This window comes from Triticum aestivum, chromosome 6A, assembly GCF_018294505.1.
Source record: "Triticum aestivum cultivar Chinese Spring chromosome 6A, IWGSC CS RefSeq v2.1, whole genome shotgun sequence".
Lineage (NCBI taxonomy): Eukaryota > Viridiplantae > Streptophyta > Magnoliopsida > Poales > Poaceae > Triticum > Triticum aestivum.
In genome coordinates, this window is record NC_057809.1 from 620,701,736 (window position 1) to 620,725,070 (window position 23,335).

The window sequence follows — 23,335 nt, forward strand, 5'->3', positions numbered from 1 at the left end:
TGGGCCAACCGGCCCACCACTGTAGCAGCCCAGCCGGGCAAAGCCAGCCCGGCCCACCAGGGGCAGCGCTGTCTTCTTCCTCCTGCCAGGAGGAGAAGCAGCTGCGTGCCCGATGCGCAGGCGAGCCGCGCTGGCTCCTCCCTGCCCGCGTGCCCCCCTCGACTGCCTGGTCGCTGCCACGCACACCTCCCGACCCCCTCGTCCTCTCCCCTCTCTCCCTGGACCTCTGTCCCCTCCTCTGGCTCCCTCTCCCTCTGTTCCCGAGCGCACCAGAGGGCGCCGCCGTGCTCTACCACGGCCACCGCCCACCCCACGCCTCGCCGACGCGCCAAGAAGCCCCGCCTCGTTCCCCTCTTCCTCCTCACCAAGGCGGAGGGCGCCGGAAGCCCTGTGATGCCGCCAACGTCATCTTCTTCCTCGCCGGTCGCCGGAGATCCTCCTTGCCGCCCCGACTGCTCCGGACCGTCTCCGAGCTCGCTGACCTCCCCGTCCGACTCGCCGTGAGCCTCCGCCCCTGCCCATCCCTCTCTTCTTCCCCGTAGGTCTCCGTAGCCACCGAACCGCCTACGCCCGAACTCGCCGCCGCCTGCGCTCGCCGCCGACGCGACTTCGGCGACCAAATGGTCCGCCCGACGCGTCCAACACACTCACCGCATCGTGTAGATCACGTAGGAGCTGGCCCCGTTCTTCTAGAGCCACCGCAACGACGAGTTCGGCCTCCCGCGAACTCCGGCAGCCGCAAGGCTCGTCGCCGGCGTCGATTCCGGCCGTCCCAGGCCCGACAACCACCACCACTCGACGCACCATCGCACCAGCTTTCCAGAGAGCCCAGCCAAGCTTCGAACGAAGCACCACAGCTCGACTCCGAGCACCTCCGCCGCGCCTGGCCATCGCCGGCGCCCTAAGTCCGGCGAAGCCGATGTGGCGATGTCATTAGCCTCTAATGACGCCTTAACTAACACCCTAGTGCCACTGCTGTGTGGGCCCCGGCGCCAAAAATTAATTAGTTTAATTTCTGTTTAGATTAGTGCTAATTGGTGTGGACCCCACGTGTCAGCTTTGACTTGGTCAAGTCAACGTTGACCGGTCCCACCTGTCATAGACCCAAACCAGCCTGAGACACTGACCAGTGGGTCCCAGCGTCAGGTTTGACCTGGGCTAACGCTGTTGACTTGATGACATCATTCTGACGTCAGGCTGACGCAGTAATGCTTTCTGGATTTTAAATAAATCAGAAATGATTATTTAATTCAGAAATTCATAGAAATTCAACTGTAACTCCAAATGAAATAATTTATATATGGAAAATTATCAGAAAAATCCAATCTATCCATTTATACTACTTTCATGCATGTTCAACCAACTTATACCCACTGTATAAGTGTAAACATGATAATGTCATTTTAAATGCTAAATATGGAGTTTGCATATGAACCCTTGGTGCATATGGACTTCATTTAAATTGTTGCTAGATGCATTAGTGCAAAACACATTCATATTGTCATGTCATAGCATGCATAATATTGTTGCATATCATCATGTGTTGATTGATTTCTTTCTCAGTTGCCGGTGTTTGTTCCCTCTCGATAGACGTTGTACCGACGCTGTGATCGTTGACACTGATAAAGACCCAATGATATCTTCAGAAGTGCCAGGCAAGCAAAACCCCCTTGTTCATTCCGGTATAATCCCACTCTCTCGCTCCTGCTCTCTTTTACTGCATTAGGACAACAACGTTTCAACTGTTACATGCTGCGGTAGCTGAACCCCTTTCCTCTGCATGACCTGTCATTGCCACAGTAAATAGATGAAACCCACTAGCATGAGTAGGAGTTGCTTGAGACCTGATGTGCCTACTCATTCATGCTTGTTTGTCATGCCTGCTACTGCTTAGAGTTGAGTCAGGTATGATTCATCGGGGATGAATTGGAATGGTGTCGAACATGCCCTACTGTGTGTGATCTAAGTGTGTGAACATGATTTGGTAAAGGTAGCGGTGAGAGGCCATGTAGGAGTACATGGTGGGTTGTCTCATTGCAGCCGTCCTCAGGAACTGAGTTCTGTGTTTGTGATCCATGAACAGTTACTACCACACATTGGGTTCCGGTAACTCGGCCCCTCTCGGCTTATTAATCAACTCGATCTCTGTCCAAGAGTTGCAACTAGTTTCTGGTGTTTGTAGGTAGTGTTAGTAGTCTACCAAGTGGCACCCGGTACAGGTGGGCTTGGGACAGACTAGGCACAGTGGCACGGTGTACCAAGTGGCACCCGGATGGTGGGCTTGGGAACCCTGCACACATCGTTTGGGGCCGTGAGCGACACCCCGACCGGATCTCCTTGCGGATGGAACCCGAATAGGCGATAAACCTGGATTAGAGACTTGTTGGTTAGTCAGGTCATGGCCGACTCCCTCGCCCAGCTTCCGCTTGAAGGTTGCTGAGGTACATGACGTGTATAGGGCGATAAGTGGCGAGAGCGTGTGTGAAGAAGTACACCCCTGCAGGGTTATCATTATCTATTCGAATAGCCAGATTCCTCGGAGATGGAAACTTGGACCCCTTGCATAGTTCATAGACAAGTGAAAGTGGATACTCTAAAACTCGCAAGATAAGCATGAGTGCTATGGATGGCCTTCTCGTAGGGAGACGGAAGCGGATCCATAGTGGTGTATTGATATGGTGAATATGTGGACTCGTGTGCGCCACCTCAAAAGAGTTACTTGCGGTCATAGTTCAGGTTAGCCACTGAGTCAAAAGCTGGCTTGCTGCAGTTAAACTCCACCACCCCTTTGTTGATACCGATGCATATGTAGATAGTTCTGATGTAAGTCTTGCTGGGTACATTTGTACTCACGTTTGCCTATTTTATGTTTTGCAGAGAGACGTCAGTCTCGCTAGTAGTTCCGTGTGGACTTCGATGTTTAGCTTGATACCTCAGCTACGATCTTGTGCCCTCGGCAGGATCTGGTAGATAGTCAGGCTTCTTAGCCTTTTCATTTGTAGTTGTTTGTACTCGGACAAGTTAAGCTTCCGCATGTGCTTGTTGCTTGTATGCTCTGTATGTTGGGTCATGAGACCCATGTTTGTAATATCTCGCTCCTCGGAGCCTAATGAATAAATACTCTGAGTCGTAGAGTCTTGTTGTGATGCCATGTTCACTACTAGAAAAGGGCTATAGATGAGATTGACACTAATGGCGCACCAGACAAGCGGTGCGCCTACTAATGGCGCACCACCTTCATGATACGCCATTAGAGCTGAAACTACTAATGGCGCACCTGGCCCAGGGTGCGCCATTAGTATCAATTTTTTTTGAACTAGTGCGCCTGTCCAAACATACTAATGGCGCATCCAGACACAGTGCGCCATTACTAGTTGTAACTAGTAATGGCGCACCTGTCGGAAAGTGCGCCACTAATGTTGTTTTTTTATTCCTTTTTTTGCAAAACTACTAATGGCGCACTGTTCGACCGTGCGCCATTACTAGTTTAAACTAGTAATGGCGCACTGTGGAACAGTGCGCCATTAGTATGTTTTTTTTGCAAAACTACTAATGGCGCACCACCAGAAGGTGCGCCATTAGTAACCTGGATTACTAATGGCGCATTTAGAGTTGGTGCGCCATTAGTAAGTGGGCAGCAACAAGATATTTTGGACAGCCTCTCCTACCCACACTCACTTTCTCCCCACTTCATTCTCTCCACCTCCTCCTTGTCTCGGGTGCCTCCTCTTTTTCACCTCATTTCCACCATAGATTCATTCAATTTAAGTGGTTAAATTACCTTGTTTTGATAGGTAAGTAAGGGGGGAAGCTATATTTATGTTGTTCTCCCTACAACAATGTGCACATGCACTTTTTATGGCCTAGCTAGATCTATGTATGTTCGTGGTGTTGCATATGTTTGTGGTGTTGCATATGTGTTTGTGTTTGGAGGTGTACCGGTATTTGAAATGCGATAGTTGCCAATATTTTGCCGAAATGTTGATTCATTTCCGTTTCGGCGAGAATTTTGGCATTAAGCATTCTTTTTGGTCCTATTTTTAGGGAAAGCCATGCCAAACTTTTTCTTGGTTCTAAAATATCGTTTTGCTCTACCCCGCAGGCGACCATGGTCCGCACGATGACCGAAGGCATCGTGAATAGGTTTTTGAGGTCCGCGAAGGCCGAGATGCTTCAAAAGAACGAGACGGAGATAAGATGTCCGTGTCGAAGATGCAAGCTGAAGAGCCTTATTGCGGACCCGGAATCCGGGCAGGTGCGGGACCACCTGCTCTTGCGTGGTTTCATGGATGGCTATCGGTGGCAAGGTGATGAAGATGACTACGAAGTCGTCCATGGGGGCCGGGCAAGGAATGAGGAAGGGCAGCAAGACAACCACCGCGGCTCGGGCGGGCGAGAAGACGAAGAATCCCCAGGAGATGATCACGACGGTGATGCTGTACACAGTCATCATGTAGAAGATGCAGGACATGATGATGAGGAAGATGCCGGAGCAGACGACGGACATGATCATGAAGATGATGATGCCGGCGGAGCAGACGACGCTGGACCATCGATGGGCTAGGTGCAGGACCCTCATATTCAAGAGCTGCTTCTCAAGCAGATGGATAACGCAAGAGCTGCCGCCCGAGAGAAAGCCAAGATGGATCAACTTGAGTTAGACGCAGTTACTCCATTGTATGAAGGATGTAGGCCCGAGGATACCCGCCTGAAAGTAACGCTCATGGCTCTGGAGATGAAGGTAAAACACAAAATGACCGACGCATGTTTCGACGAGAACATGTCATTCTGGCACGAACGTCTTCCCAAGGGGAACAAGTGCCCGACCAGTTTGGAGGAGGCGAAGAAAATCGTGTGTCCTCTGGATTTACCGCACGTGAAATACCATGTGTGCATGAACAATTGCATCATTTATCGGGACAAGCACGCGGAGTCTACCATATGTCCGGTGTGCGGCGTCACTCGATACAAGAAGAGGAAGAAAGCTCCTCGAAAAGTGGTGTGGTACTTTCCGATCACTCCTCGTCTGCAGCGGTATTTCGCGGACCCTAAGGTAGCAAAGCTCCTGCGTTGGCACGCAGATAGGGAGGAGAAGAAGCGAGAAGATGACGCAAATGATCCGGAGATAGATAAAAAGACAAGATGCTGAGTCACCCTAAGGATGCGAGCCAGTGGCAAGCGTTGAACTTCGAAGACCTAGAATTTGGGAACGATCCAAGGAACATCGTGCTGGGCGCGAGCACCGATGGAGTCAATCCGTTTGGCAGCCAGAGAAGCACACATAGCACCTGGCCTGTGTTTGTGTGGATGTACAACCTTCCCCCCTGGTTGTGCATGAAGAGGAAGTACATTCACATGAGTATGCTAATTGAAGGACCGAAACAACCAGGGAACGACATCAATCTGTATCTGGGGCTGCTGAAAGAGGAGCTTGACACGCTGTGGAAAACGCCAGCCAATACGTGGGACGCCGCAGAGAAAGAATATTTCCCTATGAGAGCCGCGCTGCTCATGACGGTGCACGACTATCTCGGTTACGGATATGTCGCGGGGCAGGTGGTCCATGAATTTTCTGGATGCATCAGGTGCATGGATGACACAACGTATGGCCAGCTAGATAGAGATCCCGGGTCTTCAAAAACCGTGTTCATGGGACATCGAAGGTGGCTTCGCGATGATGACCCATGGAGAAAACGCAAGGATCTGTTCGATGGTGAAACCGAACCCCGAGGACGCCCGCGTACGAGGAGCGGCGAGGAAATAGACGAGCTGTTGAAAAATTGGAAAGATTGCCCACTGCCGGGATAGAAGCAAAAGGCGCCAGAGCCGGGAAAGAAGCGAAAGGTGCCAGAGCCGCTGGTGAAGGTATGGAAAACGAGGTCTGTTTTCTGGGACTTGCCGTACTGGAAGATCCACCGTGTGCCTCACAGCCTTGATGTAATGCATATCACGAAGAACGTGTGCGAGAGTCTGCTTGGTACCCTGCTCAACATGCCAGAGAGGACCAAAGATGGGCCGAAAGCAAGGGCAGACTTGAAATCAATGGGCATCAGGCAGGAGCTTCACGCTATATATGATGATGATGATGATGATGATGATGATGATGATGAGGCGAAGCAGGACACGGAAAGTCGTCGCAAAGGCAAAAAGGCCAAGAAGACTGGAAATGACTACCCTCCCGCGTGCTTCACTCTAAGTCAGGAGGAGATCGAGCAGTTTTTCACCTGCCTCCTAGGATTACGGTTACACGGGGAAGATAAGCAGATACCTAGACCCAGCGAAGCAGAAGTTCAGCGGGATGAAGTCTCACGACTGTCACGTGCTGATGACGCAGATACTTCCAGTTGCAATCCGTGGAATCATGGACGCGCACGTCCGTGAAACGCTATTTGGCCTATGCAACTTTTTCGACGTCATCTCTCGGAAGTCTGTTGGCGTGAGGCAACTCAGAAGGCTACAGGAAGAGATCGTGGTGATACTATGCGAGCTTGAGATGTACTTCCCGCCCGCATTCTTCGACGTTATGGTGCATCTGCTGGTCCATATCGTGGACGATATCATCCAACTCGGGCCGACGTTCCTGCACAGCATGATGCCGTTCAAAAGGATGAATGGTGTCATCAAAGGATACGTTCGCAACATGTCACGTCCAGAGGGAAGCATAGCCAGGGGCTTTCTGACCGAAGAGTGCATCTCCTACTGCACGAATTATCTAGGCATCAAGAACCCCGTTGGTCTGCCCGTCAACAGGCACCTCGGCAGGCTCGCTGGATGGGGTCACCGTGAGGGTCGCCGCGAAATGCATGTCGACTTCGAGGGTCGACTCCCCGACTTTGAAAGAGCAAACCTAGTCGCGCTACAACACATAGACGTGGTCGATCCTTGGGTGGTAGAGCACAAAACCTTTATTAAGAAGATGTACAATGACCGAGGCCAACAGAGGACGGACGGAGATATACTCAAAGAGCACAACTCATGTTTCACGCGTTGGTTCAAGCAGAAGCTTCTGTCGTACCCTTTACATGAGGATTCTTCCGCGGAAGAACAACTCATATTCGCCTTGTCACAGGGCGCCGAGCACAACCTGATGACCTATGAGGCGTACGATATCAACGGCTACACATTCTACACCGAGGCCAAGGACATGAAGAGCGATGGTTATCAGAACTCCGGGGTAACGATGGAATCCTACACCGGTAACGACAAGGACAGATACTACGGAAGGATCGAGGAGATCTGGGAGCTGAGCTACGCTGGAGAGAAGGTCCCGATGTTCCGTGTCAGATGGGCGAAGAGCGTCCTAAAAGAAGACCGGTATTTCACCACCATGGTTATACCCGAAGCCAAATCCAAGACCGCGGGCGCAAACGTCACTGCGAAAAATGAGCCATGGGTACTGGCTTCCCAAGTGGACCAATGCTTCTTCATTACCGACCCGTCAAAGCCCAGTCGTGTTGTCGTGAGGAGAGGCAAAAGGAAGATCATCGGAATGGATGGAGTAGCCAATGAGCAAGACTTCGACAAGTACGGCGACCCGAGGATCGAACATGACGACGATGATGAAGTAGCAGCATACACCACAAGAAGAAGTAGGACCACCCTACCTAAAGGACGTCCGTTCCACAGAAGAACTCCATTTGCGAAAAAGAAGGGCAAGAAGATTGTGAACAGATAGCTAGCTAAGATCGATTGTATTTAAATCGTAGCCTTCATTTCTCGATTGTATTTCATGGGCACTTTTTGAACTATCATGAATATTTTTAAATTTCATGGACACTCGATCTCGATCCCCCTCCATCTCGATCGCTATCCCACCTCGCCAGATCCGGTCCCCCTCGCCGCCGAGCACCCCCCGGTCCACCGGCCACCGCCGCCGACCCCCCGCACCCCTCCCCTACTCAACCGCCGCCGCCGACCCCCCGCACCCCGCGCACCATCCCCCGCTCCACCGGCATTACTGTTTGATGATATTTTTAAAAAAATTATTACTGTCTTATAAAAAAATATTACTGTTGCAGTAGCCATCTTATTAAAAAATTATTACTGTCTTATAAAAAAATTATTACTGTCTTATAAAACAAGTTTGAACATATTTAAACACAAATACTAATGGCGCACCGGGGTGAGGTGCGCCATTAGAAAAATCCTTCGATCAACGAAGATGACTACAACGACTTCAAGATCAATTGCTCGACCACCGCAAACTCCGAATCAAGTAAGTGGGGGAAAGAAATGCGGGAGCTGAACTTAGGGGAACACACACTCGGTCCCGGCGGTTACAGAGTGGCGGAGCCTATATGGGACAAGGAGGAGGCGGACCGTGCCGAGCAAGGCCTACCGCCCCTCTTCGATAAATACGGTGACAAGCAGACCAGGAACTTTGTCAGGGCCCGGTACAAGAAGGACCCGAAAACAAAGGAGCTTACCACGGATCCGAAGACCAGGGCGCTTGAGCTTGTTCTGGTAAAGAATACACCCCCGCGTAATTAGATCCATATGGTTGCATTCTAATTAATGAAGCCAAATTTCTAAATGGTTCACATTCCTTCCGCAGGCGACTGAAAGCAGTAGCGCGGGGTCGACTAAGAGCAACCCTTGGGACACCACTCTAAATAGGGCGTTGAATGTAATGAAGAACAAGGATAAGCTCAGTAAGCCGACGTCAGCTGGTCGTGTGGCCGGCAAAGGCTTGTCGACAAAATGGTCGTCATACTATAACACTGGAGGGCGAAAGGAGAAAAAGACCAGCTCGGAAAGCCAGGCGCGCGAGGTTCAAGAACTCAGGGCACAGGTGGCGCGGATTCCGGAGATTGTCCAAGAGCAAGTGCAACAACAACTCGGAGCGACGATCACCGCCATTGTGCCTACCTTGATCCAGGGGATTAGTGCGTGGATTGCGGGCGGCCAACAGGGGCCGCCCCCGATTCCTAGCTTCACGGCCAGCAACTCGCAGAACGCGATGGCGGGGCCATTGGTGTCTCCGGCGGAGGCGGCATTGGTGTCTCCGACGCCGGCACGGGAGCTTAATGCACCCGGGTGTACGCCGGCCGGCACCTCTGCAGCAAGCGGCCCCTCCGTCAACTGCACGCCCGCCGTTGGAGGTGCCTCGACATTAGCCGAGCTCGACGCCATCATCACGGTAACTAATTAAGCCTCTCTCGGCCGAGGACTTCATCTCCTTGCCTTTGACTGGGCATCCCTGACGCCCTACATGTTTTCGCAGGGCGCCGCCGATGTTCCGTGCACTCTCCTGCACTTCGTGAACAACGAGTTGGTCGATGTCGCCAAGGGCAAAATCGTTCAACCGGGAAACCCCTTGTTCCACGGTACCCAGATGCCACCCAACTTGTTTAGGGTTCAACTGGTTCGGGTGCTGCCAGGCTGCGACGAGTTGTTACCTCCGATTCGACCCGTCAGGGCCGACGATGATGACGTGATGACCCTCAGCGCCTGCCTGAGCTGGCCCCTGCTTTGGCCGAAGAGCCAGATTCGTTTGGGGGCGGGGGACACCACCCCAAAGACAACACCGCCAGTCGTGCCGGCGCCAAGTCGGCCCCATGGCAAGACCGCCGCAACGGTGCCGGACATCCCTATGCCACTGGATCCAAACATGCATATGGCACAGGATCAGAACGACGACGACGACGATACATTTGCCAACGTCGATCAGTACTTTGCCGATCATGGGTACGGTGGCGACTTCATGGGGCCTCCTTCTCAAGAACCTAACCCAACAAAAGACGTGCGCGATCTAGCTGGTACCGCGGAGAAGCCAAGTTGCAACAAGCGTCGTCTGCCGTTCAGCTCTCAGGAGACGCCTCCAGCTGCCGACTTCACCGAGCCTCAGATAGGGGAGGTGCGAAATATTATCAGCCCCAACACACTCAAGAAGGCGGTCTGTGAGCAGAACTCGGTCCCATTACAGGAGAAGAAGAAGGCACGCAAAAGAAAGACTAACAAGGGTGCGGGCCAGCCGGCACCGAGTATGATCCGTGCTCAGGACGGGCCACCTTCACCTGAGGATATCTCGAGGAGGGTGCATGTGGCGGGTAGGCCGATGCTACCAAGAAATATGCTGGATGCTGCAACCGGTGCTATGCGGAGTCTGCATGACAGTGTTCTTTCTTTGGAGAAGCAGCGTCTCGGAGAGAAGGATGTGGCATACCCGGTTTTCGCGGCCAAGGTGCCAGAGGGCAAGGGCTTTGTGGATAACTCCATCGGGGGTACGATCGTCCTACGGTTTGATGACATCCACGCTATGTTGAACCTTCATCCGCTGCACTACACCTTCGTTCGGCTATTTTCGCTGAGTATGGAGATGCGGATCATTCGCGACAAGACCCCGGACATCGTGATAGTCGACCCCTCTACATGCGTGCCAATATCTTGGGCAGTGCTGGGGACTGGCAAGTCGCGACTTCTTACCTCGAAGGCGTCATTCTGGCAAACCAAGATAAGGATAACTTCCTCGTGCCTTACTTTCCCGAGTAAGTCCTCCCCTCAACCGCCCCGTAACATATGAATTCTTAGATTTCGATCGTTTTTCTTTTAACATTCCGTGTTTTCTGCAGTGACACACATTGCACGCTCATCCTCCTAAGCCCCAAATATTCCATGACCACGTATTTCGACCCGGATCGTCAGTCGAACGTAGACTCTACAAATGTCAAGAAGGTTCTTGATGATGTTCTCCCCGGCTACGTCAAATCTGGAGGCACCTTCACCAGGCCTATTCGTAAGTACGACAAGCACGTGTTCTCCCACAATACGACGTTCTGCTGCGTCAAGCAGCCGCCTGGCGGTCAGAAGGGTGCCTACTACGCCATCCATCACATGCGGGCGATCGTACGGGACCATCATCAACTTCTGCTACCGAGTAAACTCAAAGATTGGGCCGCGAGCGTGTCGGCAATCCAGGACGCGGACATCAGACAAGAATTCTTTCGCATCCAGTCGGAGTTTGCGGAAATCATCCATCAAGATGTCCTTCGTACCTCGGGGCAGTTCTACCTCAGAAATCAACCGTCCAACAGTGACATCGACACAATGCTACAAATGCAGGCTGACAACGACCGTTATTTCATGACTCCCACGATAGACGGCGGCTTCATCCACGCTCCGGTCCCTTGAGTCGAGTCGAAAGCAGTGATGCTGTGTCTAGTTCTGAAACATCGATTGGCTCATGTTGTAATTAAACTTTAATGAACTTGTAGTATGTCTCTTTGGTTTCGAGAGTCGTTCAACTTAGATGTAATCGATGCTATTAATGTCTTGCTTTCCTCTTCCGGTCATTCTGTTGCATACTTATATATTGCTTATGTATTGTCTGTGAATTGGTACTAACGTTTCGTTTGGCTACTGCATAGCGATGCCGTCGTATGTCGTGTACAAGGGTAAGGTTCCCGGAGTCTACGACGACTGGGAGGAGTGTCGGAGACAGGTTCACCGATTCAGCGGTAACAGTTACAAAGGGTACACCACTAGGGCCGAGGCCGAATCTAGATACGCCCGCTATCTAGCGGGAGAGGGGAGGGAGCGCTGGAGGAACCGGATGAAGACGAGTTTCATCATGATGATGCTCATCGTGATGACCGCAGCTCTCTTCTATGTGATGGTAGTTTAGATGATCGATATCGACTTGTAATGTGAAGACAAACTCGCTACTCGCGGTCTCGAGACTTGTAATATAATGTTCTATCTTTGTTCGGTCTTTTCAATTCGGAGACTAATATGATGAATTGTATTCGGAGACTAATATGATGAATTGTATTCACAGACTAATCTTCTATTGTATTCGATGAATCTGTTGTTGATGTGTGCTGTCTATATTTTGTCCAATTATACATTTTGTAACCTGTGCAAAAAACAGAAAATTTAAAAATAAAAAAACCTAATATTCATACTAATGGCGCATCACATCACAGTGCGCCTTTAGTATGCCAAAGGATACTAATGGCGCATCATTAAACAGTGCGCCATTAGTATGCTGAAGTTACTAATGGCGCATCTTGTTGTTGTGCGCCATTAGTATGCCAAAGCACCTGGGTATACATGGCCCCCTGGGAGGCATACTAATGGCGCACTGTTGTATATACTAATGGCGCATCTGAGGTGCGCCATTAGTATACCAGATACTAATGGCGCACCTGTGGTGCGCCATTAGTAAAATATACTAATGGCGTGGCACTAATGGCGCACCACTAATGCGCCATTAATGGCCAAATTAGGTGCGCCATTAGTAGGCCTTTTCCTAGTAGTGGTTGTATTGCAAATATTGAGCATATTGTGTGTATGATTGAAATGCTTGGTATGTGTGGGATCCGACAACCTAGTTGTTTATCCTTGGTAGCCTCTCTTATGGTGAAATGTAGTCTTGTGCTTCCATGAGCCATAGTAGTCTGCTACAGCCCGGTTCACCGGAGTCCTGCTAGCCTAGCACTACTGCTCCGGAACACTTGACTGGCCGACATGTGATTCACTTCGTTCCTGTGTCTGTCCCTTCGGGGAAATGTCACGCGGTGACATCCGGAGTCCTGCCTAGCCCGCTACAGCCCGGTTCACCAGAGTCCTGTTAGCCCAGTGCTACAGCCCATATTCACACGCTGCTGACCAACAGCCCGGTTCTTTGAGTTGTTCTCTTTAGTTGTATTCTGACCCACGTCTATCATTTGATAGTCAAGAATAGCTGTGCATTCATGTTATCGATGCCTATTATTCTTGTGGTCCGTCAAGCCATTCTATTCCAGAATGACTAGGAGAAACAAACTCCAGTACCTCATCCATATCTAGGATTGGGTCAAAGTAGTTGTATTCCGCAGATCAAAATGCTAATCCAGCTTTTGATTCTGTTCTACCCTGTAGTATTACCGTCTTATGTCAAGAATGTCATGGGAATTGCACACCATCCTATGAACTCTTGATACAGTGATACTTCTTGCCATCATTATTCATTCCTTGGTCCTCATATTATTGTAACCGGAATGCCGACAAGTGAATCGTGATGTGTGACATCAATACTCCTAGCAACCCCGTTGCTTGGTAGTTAATGGACAATAAACTCATTCTTAGCATGTTGGTTATTGAATCATCATTCTAAGATTGATCGTGCTACCTAGTCCTTATTTCCGGAGCACTATTCGATCAATGAGTGAGGATTGTGTCAAACCCTTGCTCTATTGGTCACATCATCTTGCCTCGCAAAGCAAGATTGTTCTCGAGCTTAGTAACATATCGGTGGTTCGTGATTTTCCGAATATCTTCTCGGAAGTATCACCAGGTTGTCACCTGACCGCTATGTTGAGTTCGTGATCAAGTTGGTTTCTTATAAACCACCCCTTCTCCAAGAATCCGTGTTGGTTACCCCTGAGCTAGTTGGTTAAGCTAAACCACAACTTGGAGAGTTGGAAGATAAAAAGCTTTGCCGAATTTGGTTCTTTCTGAAGGGATATCTTTGTGTTTGTGTGTGTGTTGAAGAAAGATGATATCTTCACCAATTGGTCCTCGTGATCAGTTGTTGAATCTATTGTCTTGGCAAACTTTGACTTGAGTATGGGCTATTGTCAAGTTAAATCAGAACCAACGATGTTCGTAATGTTGTCCTACTCGTGGTTGACTCCTCGAGCATACACCGTTACATCTTTTGGTCTGACCAATGCTATCACCGTGTTCACATGATGGTGGAAGTCCAGTGATATGGAAATTCTGATGAGTTGCTATTGAGTCCATCAGCAGCATCTTGTCTCCTCCATGATTCGTGTTAAACATTAAGCTAGTGTTGGAAACTTTGTAAACAATGCCCTCATGTTCCGTTCATGAAGCATATGTTTGGATGAAAGTAGCAACTTCCTCTAAGTTCACGTGCAATCGATGCAAGTTGTCGCCGTGAATTCGAGAAAGCTTGTTTTTGCTTCCTCTGGAATCATCCCGAGTCGGTCATGCACGTGTGAAGTATTCTGTGGTCTGTTAGACTGATCATCTTCGTTCCATATGAATTCCGTATCACACCAAGCCACTGATTGATTTGTTCTATGAAAAGAAGTTAACTTCTAATCCATGGTAATGCACAAGACTTCGATATCCTCGATGATGGTTTCCACCTGAACTCGATAGTGTTTTATTATAAGACTACTATGTGGTCATGCTTGTCTTGGACAACATGCTCACATGTATGTAGCAGAAACAACTCATGTTTTGGAGCTTGCTATCATAGTTCATTTCCCGAGAATCTCACAACGTCATCTCGTCGATTTGTGTTGCAACTCTTCTTTTCAGACATGTTGAGTCTGAAGCATCCTGTTTCTAACCAGATCTGAATCTCAGGCAGATATGATGGTTGGAACATTCCCAACATTTGCATTTTGTTCCCAGCTTGCAACCCGTTGTGCCAATTATCCATGGGCTGCCCTTGTCGGTAATTGATGTTCAGGATCATCTTCGAAAGTGGTCCTACCATGGATCCCATCCATTTCTGATGATAAGCAAAGTCATCCATTGCGTTGTCTTCAACAAGGTAGTCCACATCATCCATCCTAGTCTGAGTATGCAATTTCTTCGAGCTCTTTCAAACAATTAGTTGTAATTTGCCTTAAGCTGGTATGAAGAGTTTCAATGATCTATGGATCAAAAGTAATTCTTTTTGCCACTTAAGGGAATAGTCCAACGAGTCACCTTTTCCAAGGTGCCCCGTTACGGGATCATGACAATTGTTTCCTCCCCACCTTGACACCATCCACCATCTTTCTAAGCGTGGAATTGTTGCCCACCAAATTAAACCCTGTCATTGTTCTTCCATCCGTCTCGATGTGTTTTGTGTCTCAACTCGAGATGTTTCAACATCTCATTTCGCGAGCTGATATTGTATAACTCGATCCTCGAGAAGATCAATCCTAGTAGAGTTTCTTTCCGTCATCATCTCGTAGATGAATATCTCAAAAGCGAGGATGTCAAGATCAACGTATGCTACGAATCAACAACCTTATGAGGTGCAACTTGGATCGTGAAGATTGTGTTGGTCTTGTGCCCCCTCTGTCTTCTTACCTCACGTCTTGAATCTCGGGACGAGATTCTTGTTTAGTGGGGGTGAGTTGTCACAGCCCTAGCTTTACCCTGGCCTTGGACTAGTTTGGTTTGCTGCATCATGTTTAAATCAATTGAAATTTGAATTGAGGAATTTTCCAAGCCTCAGAAAACCTCTAAAAATAACCAACATTTAAATCTCATCAAATGAGTGCAAGAAAATGTTCCTGTTATTCTGTGAAAATATTGGCATGAGGTGAAATTCAAACCAATATTTTGGGAGTCATAGAAATAATTTATTTGGGCCTTTGATTCAAATCAATAATATAATTGGGTTGGAATTATTTCTGTTATATAAGAAATAATATCCAAATAATCCCAAACTGAAATGTTTCATGTTGGGTTTATTCCATACAGTGAGCATGAGCAGTTTGGTGATTTTTGGAAGTGTCTAAGTATTTTTAATAAATCCCTAAAGACTACAGAATAATAGAAAACAAAATTAAAAGAGAAAGAGGGAGAACCTACCTGGTGGGCCAGCCGGCCCACCACTATAGCAGCCTAGCCGGGCAAAGCCAGCCCGGCCCACCAGGGGCAGCGCTGTCTTCTTCCTCTTGCCGGGAGGAGAAGCAGCTGCGTGCCCGAGCCGCGCTGGCTCCTCCCTGCCTACGTGCCCCCCCCCCTCGACTGCCTGGTCGCCGCCACGCACACCCCCCGACCCCCTCGTCCTCTCCCCTCTCTCCCTGGACCTCTTTCCCCTCCTCTGGCTCCCTCTCCCTCTCTTCCCGAGCGCACCAGAGGGCGCCGCCGTGCTCTACCACGGCCACCGGCCACCCCACGCCTCGCTGACGCGCCAAGAAGCCCCGCCTCGTTCCCCTCTTCCTCCTCACCAAGGCGGAGGGCGCCGGAAGCCCTGTGATGCCGCCAACGTCATCTTCTTTCTCGCCGGTTGCCGGAGATCCTCCTTGCCGCCCCGACTGCTCCGGACCGTCTCCGAGCTCGCTGACCTCCCCGTCCGACTCGCCGTGAGCCTCCGACCCTGCCCATCCCTCTCTTCTTCCCCGTAGGTCTCCGTAGCCATCGGACCGCCTACGCCCGAACCCGCCGCCGCCTGCGCTCGCCGCCGACGCGACTCCGGCGACCAAATGCTTCGCCTGACGCATCCAACACACTCACCGCATCGTGTAGATCACGTAGGAGCTGGCCCCGTTCTTTTAGAGCCACCGCAACGACGAGTTCGGCCTCGCCCGAACTCCGGCAGCCGCAAGGCTCGTCGCCGGCGTCGTTTCCGGCCGTCCCAGGCCCGACAACCACCACCACTCGATGCACCGTCGCGCCAGATTTCCAGAGAGCCCAGCCAAGCTTCGAATAAAGGACCACAGCCCGACTTCGAGCACCTCCGCCGCGCCTGGCCATCGCCGGCGGCCTAACTCCGGCGAAGCCGACGTGGCGATGTCATTAGCCTCTAATGACGCCTTAACTAACACCATAGTGCCACTGCCGTGTGGGCCCCGGCACCAAAAATTAATTAGTTCAATTTCTGTTTAGATTAGTGCTAATTGGTGTGGACCCCACGTGTCAGCTTTGACTTGGTCAAGTCAACGTTGACTGGTCCCACCTGTCAAAGACCCAAACCAGCCTGAGACACTGACCAGTGGGTCCCAGCGTCAGGTTTGACCTGGGCTAACGCTGTTGACTTGATGACATTATTTTGACGTCAGGCTGACGCAGTAATGCCTTTTGGATTTTAAATAAATCAGAAATGATTATTTAATTCAAAAAATGTCCAAAACTTCCAAAAATCATAGAAATTCAACCGTAACTCCAAATGAAATAATTTATATATGAAAAATTATCAGAAAAATCCAATCTATCCATATATAATACTTTCATGCATGTTCAACCAACTTATACCCATTGTATAAGTGTAAACATGATAATGGGATTTTAAATGCTAAATATGGAGTTTGCATATGAACCCTTGGTCCATATGGACTTCATTTAAATTGTTGCTAGATGCATTAGTGCAAAACACATTCATATTGCCATGTCATAGCATGCATCATATTGTTGCATATCGTCATGTGTTGATTGAGTTCTTTCTCAGTTGCCGGTGTTTGTTCCCTCTCGATAGACGTTGTACCGACGCTGTGATCGTTGACACTGATGAAGACCCAATGATATCTTCAGAAGTGCCACTCAAGCAAAACCCCCTTGTTCATTCCGATATAATCCCACTCTCTCGCTCCTACTCTCTTTTACTGCATTAGGACAACAACGTTTCAACTGTTACATGCTGCGGTAGCTGAACCCCTTTCCTCTGCATGACCTGTCATTGCCACAGTAAATAGATGAAACCCACTAGCATGAGTAGGAGTTTCTTGAGACCTGATGTGCCTACTCATTCATGCTTGTTTTTCATGCCTGCTACTGCTTAGAGTTGAGTCAGGTATGATTCATCGGGGATGAATTGGAATGGTGTTGAACATGCCCTACTGTGTGTGATCTAAGTGTGTGAACACGATTTGGTAAAGGTAGCGGTGAGAGGCCATGTAGGAGTACATGGTGGGTTGTCTCATTGCAGCCGTCCTCAGGAACTGAGTTCTGTGTTTGTGATCCATGAACAGTTACTACCACACATTGGGTTCCGGTAACTCGGCCCCTCTCGGCTTATTAATCAACTCGATCTCTGTCCAGGAGTTGCAACTAGTTTCTGGTGTTTGTAGGTAGTGTTAGTAGTCTACCAAGTGGCACCCGGTACAGGTGGGCTTGGGACAGACTAGGCACAGTGGCACGGTGTACCAAGTGGCACCCGGATGGTGGGCTTGGGAACCCTGCACACATCGTTTGGGGCCGTGAGCGACACTCCGGCCGGATCTCCTTGCGGATGGAACCCGAATAGGCGATAAACCTGGATTAGAGACTTGTTGGTTAGTCAGGTCATGGCCGACTCCCTCGCCCAGCTTCCGCTTGAAGGTTGCCGAGGTACATGACGTGTATAGGGCGATAAGTGGCAAGAGCGTGTGTGAAGAAGTACACCCCTGCAGGGTTATCATTATCTATTCGAATAGCCAGATTCCTCGGAGATGGAAACTTGGACCCCTTGCATAGTTCATAGACAATTGAAAGTGGATACTCTAAAACTCGCAAGATAAGCATGAGTGCTATGGATGGCCTTCTCGTAGGGAGACGGAAGCGGATCCATAGTGGTGTATTGATATGGTGAATATGTGGACTCGTGTGCGCCACCTCAAAAGAGTTAATTGCGGTCATAGTTCAGGTTAGCCACTCAGTCAAAAGCTGGCTTGCTGCAGTTAAACTCCACCACCCCTTTGTTGATACCGATGCATATGTAGATAGTTCTGATGTAAGTCTTGCTGGGTACATTTGTACTCACGTTTGCCTATTTTATGTTTTGCAGAGAGACGTCAGTCTCGCTAGTAGTTCCGTGTGGACTTCGAAGTTTAGCTTGATACCTCAGCTATGATCTTGTGCCCTCGGCAGGATCTGGTAGATAGTCAGGCTTCTTAGCCTTTTTCATTTGTAGTTGTTTGTACTCGGACAAGTTAAGCTTCCGCATGTGCTTGTTGCTTGTATGCTCTGTATGTTGGGTCATGAGACCCATGTTTGTAATATCTCGCTCCTCGGAGCCTAATGAATAAATACTCTGAGCCGTAGAGTCTTGTTGTGATGCCATGTTGTATTGCACATATTGAGCATATTGTGTGTATGATTGAAATGCTTGGTATGTGTGGGATCCGACAACCTAGTTGTTTATCCTTGGTAGCCTCTCTTATGAGGAAATGTAGTGTTGTGCTTCCATGAGCCATAGTAGTCCGCTACAGCCCAGTTCACCATAGTCCTGCTAGCCCAGCACTACTGCTCCGGAACACTTGACTGGCCAGCATGTGATTCACTTCGTTCCTGTGTCTGTCCCTTCGGGGAAATGTCATGCGGTGACATCCGGAGTCCTGCCTAGCCCGCTACAGCTCGGTTCACCGGAGTCCTGTTAGCCCAGTGCTACAGCCCGGATTCACACGCTGCTGACCGACATGCTCGATGTTGATTCATGTATGCCTGTCCCCATAAGTTAGTGCCACTTTGGGTTCACGACTAGTCATGTCGGCCCGGGTTCTCTGTCATATAGATGCTAGAGACACTATCATATACGTGAGCCAAAAGGCGCAAACGGTCCCGGGCCATGGTAAGGCGACACCCGTGGGAATACCGTGCGTGAGGCCGCAAAGTGACACCCTCCCCATCAAAAAAGAAAAAAAAGAAAAAAATACACCACGAAAAGCTAAAGGAAATATGTCATATGTACATCACAATTCCTCCTGTGATCATCACACACCTATATGAAGTATAGTAATTTACAAAAAAATTGTTCAACTTAAGAGGTCAATTTCACAGTTACTGGTAGCACCAGATTACAATCTTACATGACAGAGCTAGAAAGATCGCACCTTTGCTGAATCTGGACCAATAATGATGAACCATTGCATTATTGGAACCATCCAGAACAGATAATGGACATTACAATTCACACTAGTAGAGAATGGAATAACGTGATTAGTGCCGTAGCGGCCGAATTTGCTAAACGTAGCGTTTCTTCAAATACACATAACGGTGCTATAACGGCGATATAGCGAGCTATTTTTTCGTTGAAACATATGGATCGTATCCGCCCTCTGATGGTTCGGCGGCAACTGGTATGTTGCTCAGAGACTCAAGTGGTGCGATCATATTTACTGCATGTCGCTGATCATGTGTGATAATGCTCTTGAGTCAGAACTATCAGCAATCTTTGAAGGTGTATCTTTGGCTCTGTAGTTGAGTAATCTTCTGATAATTGGACAATCGGATTGTCTTGAGGCCGTCAACTTGTTGAGAACAAGGAAATTGATAGGTTAAGAAACCCTTTCTTGATCTAGGGGATCCAAAGAAAACTTCCTGAAGGGAATATATTTTCGAACCATCTTCCAATCTTGTAAGTCAAATAAGTACCTTTTGACTAGTTGGTTAAAACCGTGCAGCTGAAATTAAGAAAGGAACCGGGGGGGGATCATCAATTGAGTGTACATGTACACATCCATCATGGATGGGGCATGCATGAATTATATGTATTCGGGTAGCTCCCTCCCTCCCGCCCGCCCTCCCTCCCTTAATTGGTTAATTAACCACAGCATCACCACTGCCTTGTGGATTGATCGATCATAATTAGTCCGACTCAATCTTCGCGTCTTGCTCGTACAACACGCCAAGTGGTGGATGAGCGTTTCCTTTTGCATGCATGTGTACGTCTGCGTCTGCGTCTGTGTTTTTGAAAGAAAAAAATGGAATGAAGAAACATTCGTAATCGACAAAATCAAGCACAGCTAGTAGCCGGGTGAGCTCAAAATGACATGTCTACTGTTTCCATGCAACATGGCATGGTCCAGGGAAGCTCGAGGCTCATATATAATAGTCCATCTGGTGCACCTCTTAAGAAATTAATAATTGCATTCCATGTTCTATCCGACCGACCTCGCCCACTTAAGTCATAATTGCACTGAGAACCCTAGGTAGCTACCACCTTCTCGTCCTGGTTTATTGGTTCCTTACTATTTTATGCCAAATTTTGATCACAGATTTAATTAATAAATTGTAAATGCATGTTTCAAAGCGACGATTTTTTATGGGGATGGGCAGCGGGCTTACTAGGCGACGAGAGATATCCATTGAGGACATAAGTGAGAGAGATGTAGAGACGAGCAAGATAGTACACTAGGGGTTGGGACATGCCGCTGCAGTCGGGATGTCAAAGGATTCTACGTATTTTCCACAAGCCTGATCACTGAGCAATTCTATAAAAAGAACTGACATTGTTACTTGAGTATGACTTCAATTCTTTCTAAAAACGCACAACGATGCATTATTTCCTATGAATCGACAGTGATACCTCTATATAACTCGCGGATCCAAAAGAACTTGTAGTGATGAAATTTATGAATAAATGGGACAATAATCTGTGTTGAAATAATAAATTGAGCAAAAGTATGTTGCAATAAGATGCACTTATTTAAACACACATGTTTCTATGTGGTGATGCTCTGCATACGTATATCTAATATAAAAAAGGTACATGCATGCTATTTCAACTTACATGCTTATGCATGCATTATTATGTCATCGACATCGTTACTCCCAACGGAAGTGGGATATGCTGATGTTTCTTAATCAATCATGTAAAATGCATGGATCTTTGCCATCAACATCGTTAATCTCGACAACAGTGGATATGCTGTTGTTTCTTAATTAATGAAGACAAATGAATGCATTGTTATCATCGACATCCTTAATTTGGACAGGGAGGGCATATGCTGATGCTTCTTATCAATTAACTGTGAACAAAATGCATGCATTGTTATAATCGACATGGCGTAAGCTACTCAAATGGGAGTGCACTCATACATTTGTATTTATACGCACACATACCTTGAACACAAGATCATCACCACGAGAAAAGCTAAGGTTCTGTTAGGTATAGCAGTCTCTTCTTCCCTAAAGGTTGGCATGAATTTTTTTATTGTTGCATACATTTTCCATTAAATATTTCAGTAGACTGATTACTTGTTTGTCTAGGAGATAATGCTTTCGATTATGACATCTTCCTAGGCTTAGAGCATATTTCCCATCCCTTTATCAGTTAATACCAGAGATTATTAAGGCATATTATTATTATTATAAAAACGAAACACCATGCATGTTTCTCTTGATTCTCTATGTATTTCTCAATTATTGATGCTTGTTGTTAATTAACAGTTTCAAAAGGGAGGAAGGCTTGGGTTAGTGCGTGATAAGGGTAGACATGCCTGGTACGGTACCTGAATCGTGGCCAGGTCTGATTGGTACTGAACTCAATGCTGCAGTTCAGATCATCTCTCAGGAGAGGCCTGATATCAGAATTGCCCGAGTACTCCCTCCAGGCGAGGCTCCATCCCCACCGCCACAAGACCAAGTACGCGTTATCATTTACAACGTCGTTGGCCCAGTGCCTGATACATGGGTGGTTGCTCCTCCTGCACCATACATTGGCTAGTTAGCCTGCCTTACATGGCCGGCTTTATCTTTTGTGCCTTTATTATAGGCTAGAATCGATTGAATAAAGTGAGCGAGTGTGATATCGATAGCCATACATTAGTAATGCTATATGTAGTCTGTCTGGGCATGCGTGAATTATATTGTTTGCTCATATATGTATGAGTGTGATGAATCTACAAATATTTCAATGAGTGTACTATTTGACAACGGAATAATGAATTATGTGTTTTATTTTTTATGTGTGGCTTGCTTTATCTTGTATGCCTCATAATATTAACGCCATGTCATACTCAAGTATGAATGTGTGTTTTCAGAAAGAATTGACGTCATACTCAAGTATCAATGTCAGTTCGTTTTAAAGAATTGGTAGTGATCATGCTTGTGGGAAAAACGTAGAATCCTTTGACGGCCCGACCGCATCCGCATGTCCCTACCCCTAGTGTGCTATCTTGCCTATCTCTACAGCTCTCTCACTTATTTCCTCAATGGATATATCTTGTCACTTAGTAGGCCCGCTGCCCCCCCCCCATCAAAAAAGAAAAAAAAAGAAAAAATACACCACGAAAAGCTAAAGGAAATATGTCATATGTACATCACAATTCCTCCTCTGATCATCACACACCAATATGAAGTAGAGTAATTTACAACAAAAATTGTTCAACTTAAGAGGTCAATTTCACAGTTACTGATAGCACCAGATTACAATCTTACATGAGAGAGCTAGAAAGATCGCACCTTTGATGAATCTAGACCAATAATGACGAACCATTGCACTATTGGAACCATCCAGAACAGATAATGGACATTACAATTCACACTAGTAGAGAATGGAATAATGTGATTAGCGCCGTAGCGGCTGATTTTGCTAAACGTATTGTTTCTTCAAATACACATAACGACGCTATAACGGCGATATAGCGAGCTATTTTTTCGTTGATACAGATGGATCATATCCGCCCTCTGATGGTTCGGCGGCAACTGGTATGTTGCTCAGAGACTTAAGTGGTGCGATCATATTTACTGCATGTCGCTGATCATGTGTGATAATGCTCTGTAGTTGAGGTAATCTTTCGATAATTGGACAATCAGACTGTCTTGAGGCCGTCAACTTGTTGAGAACAAGAAAATTGATAGGTTAAGAAACCCTTTCTTGATCTAGGGGATTCAAAGAAAACTGCCTGAAGGGAATACTAGTATTACTCATATATGTCGCACTCAAAACAATATAAGCCACTCT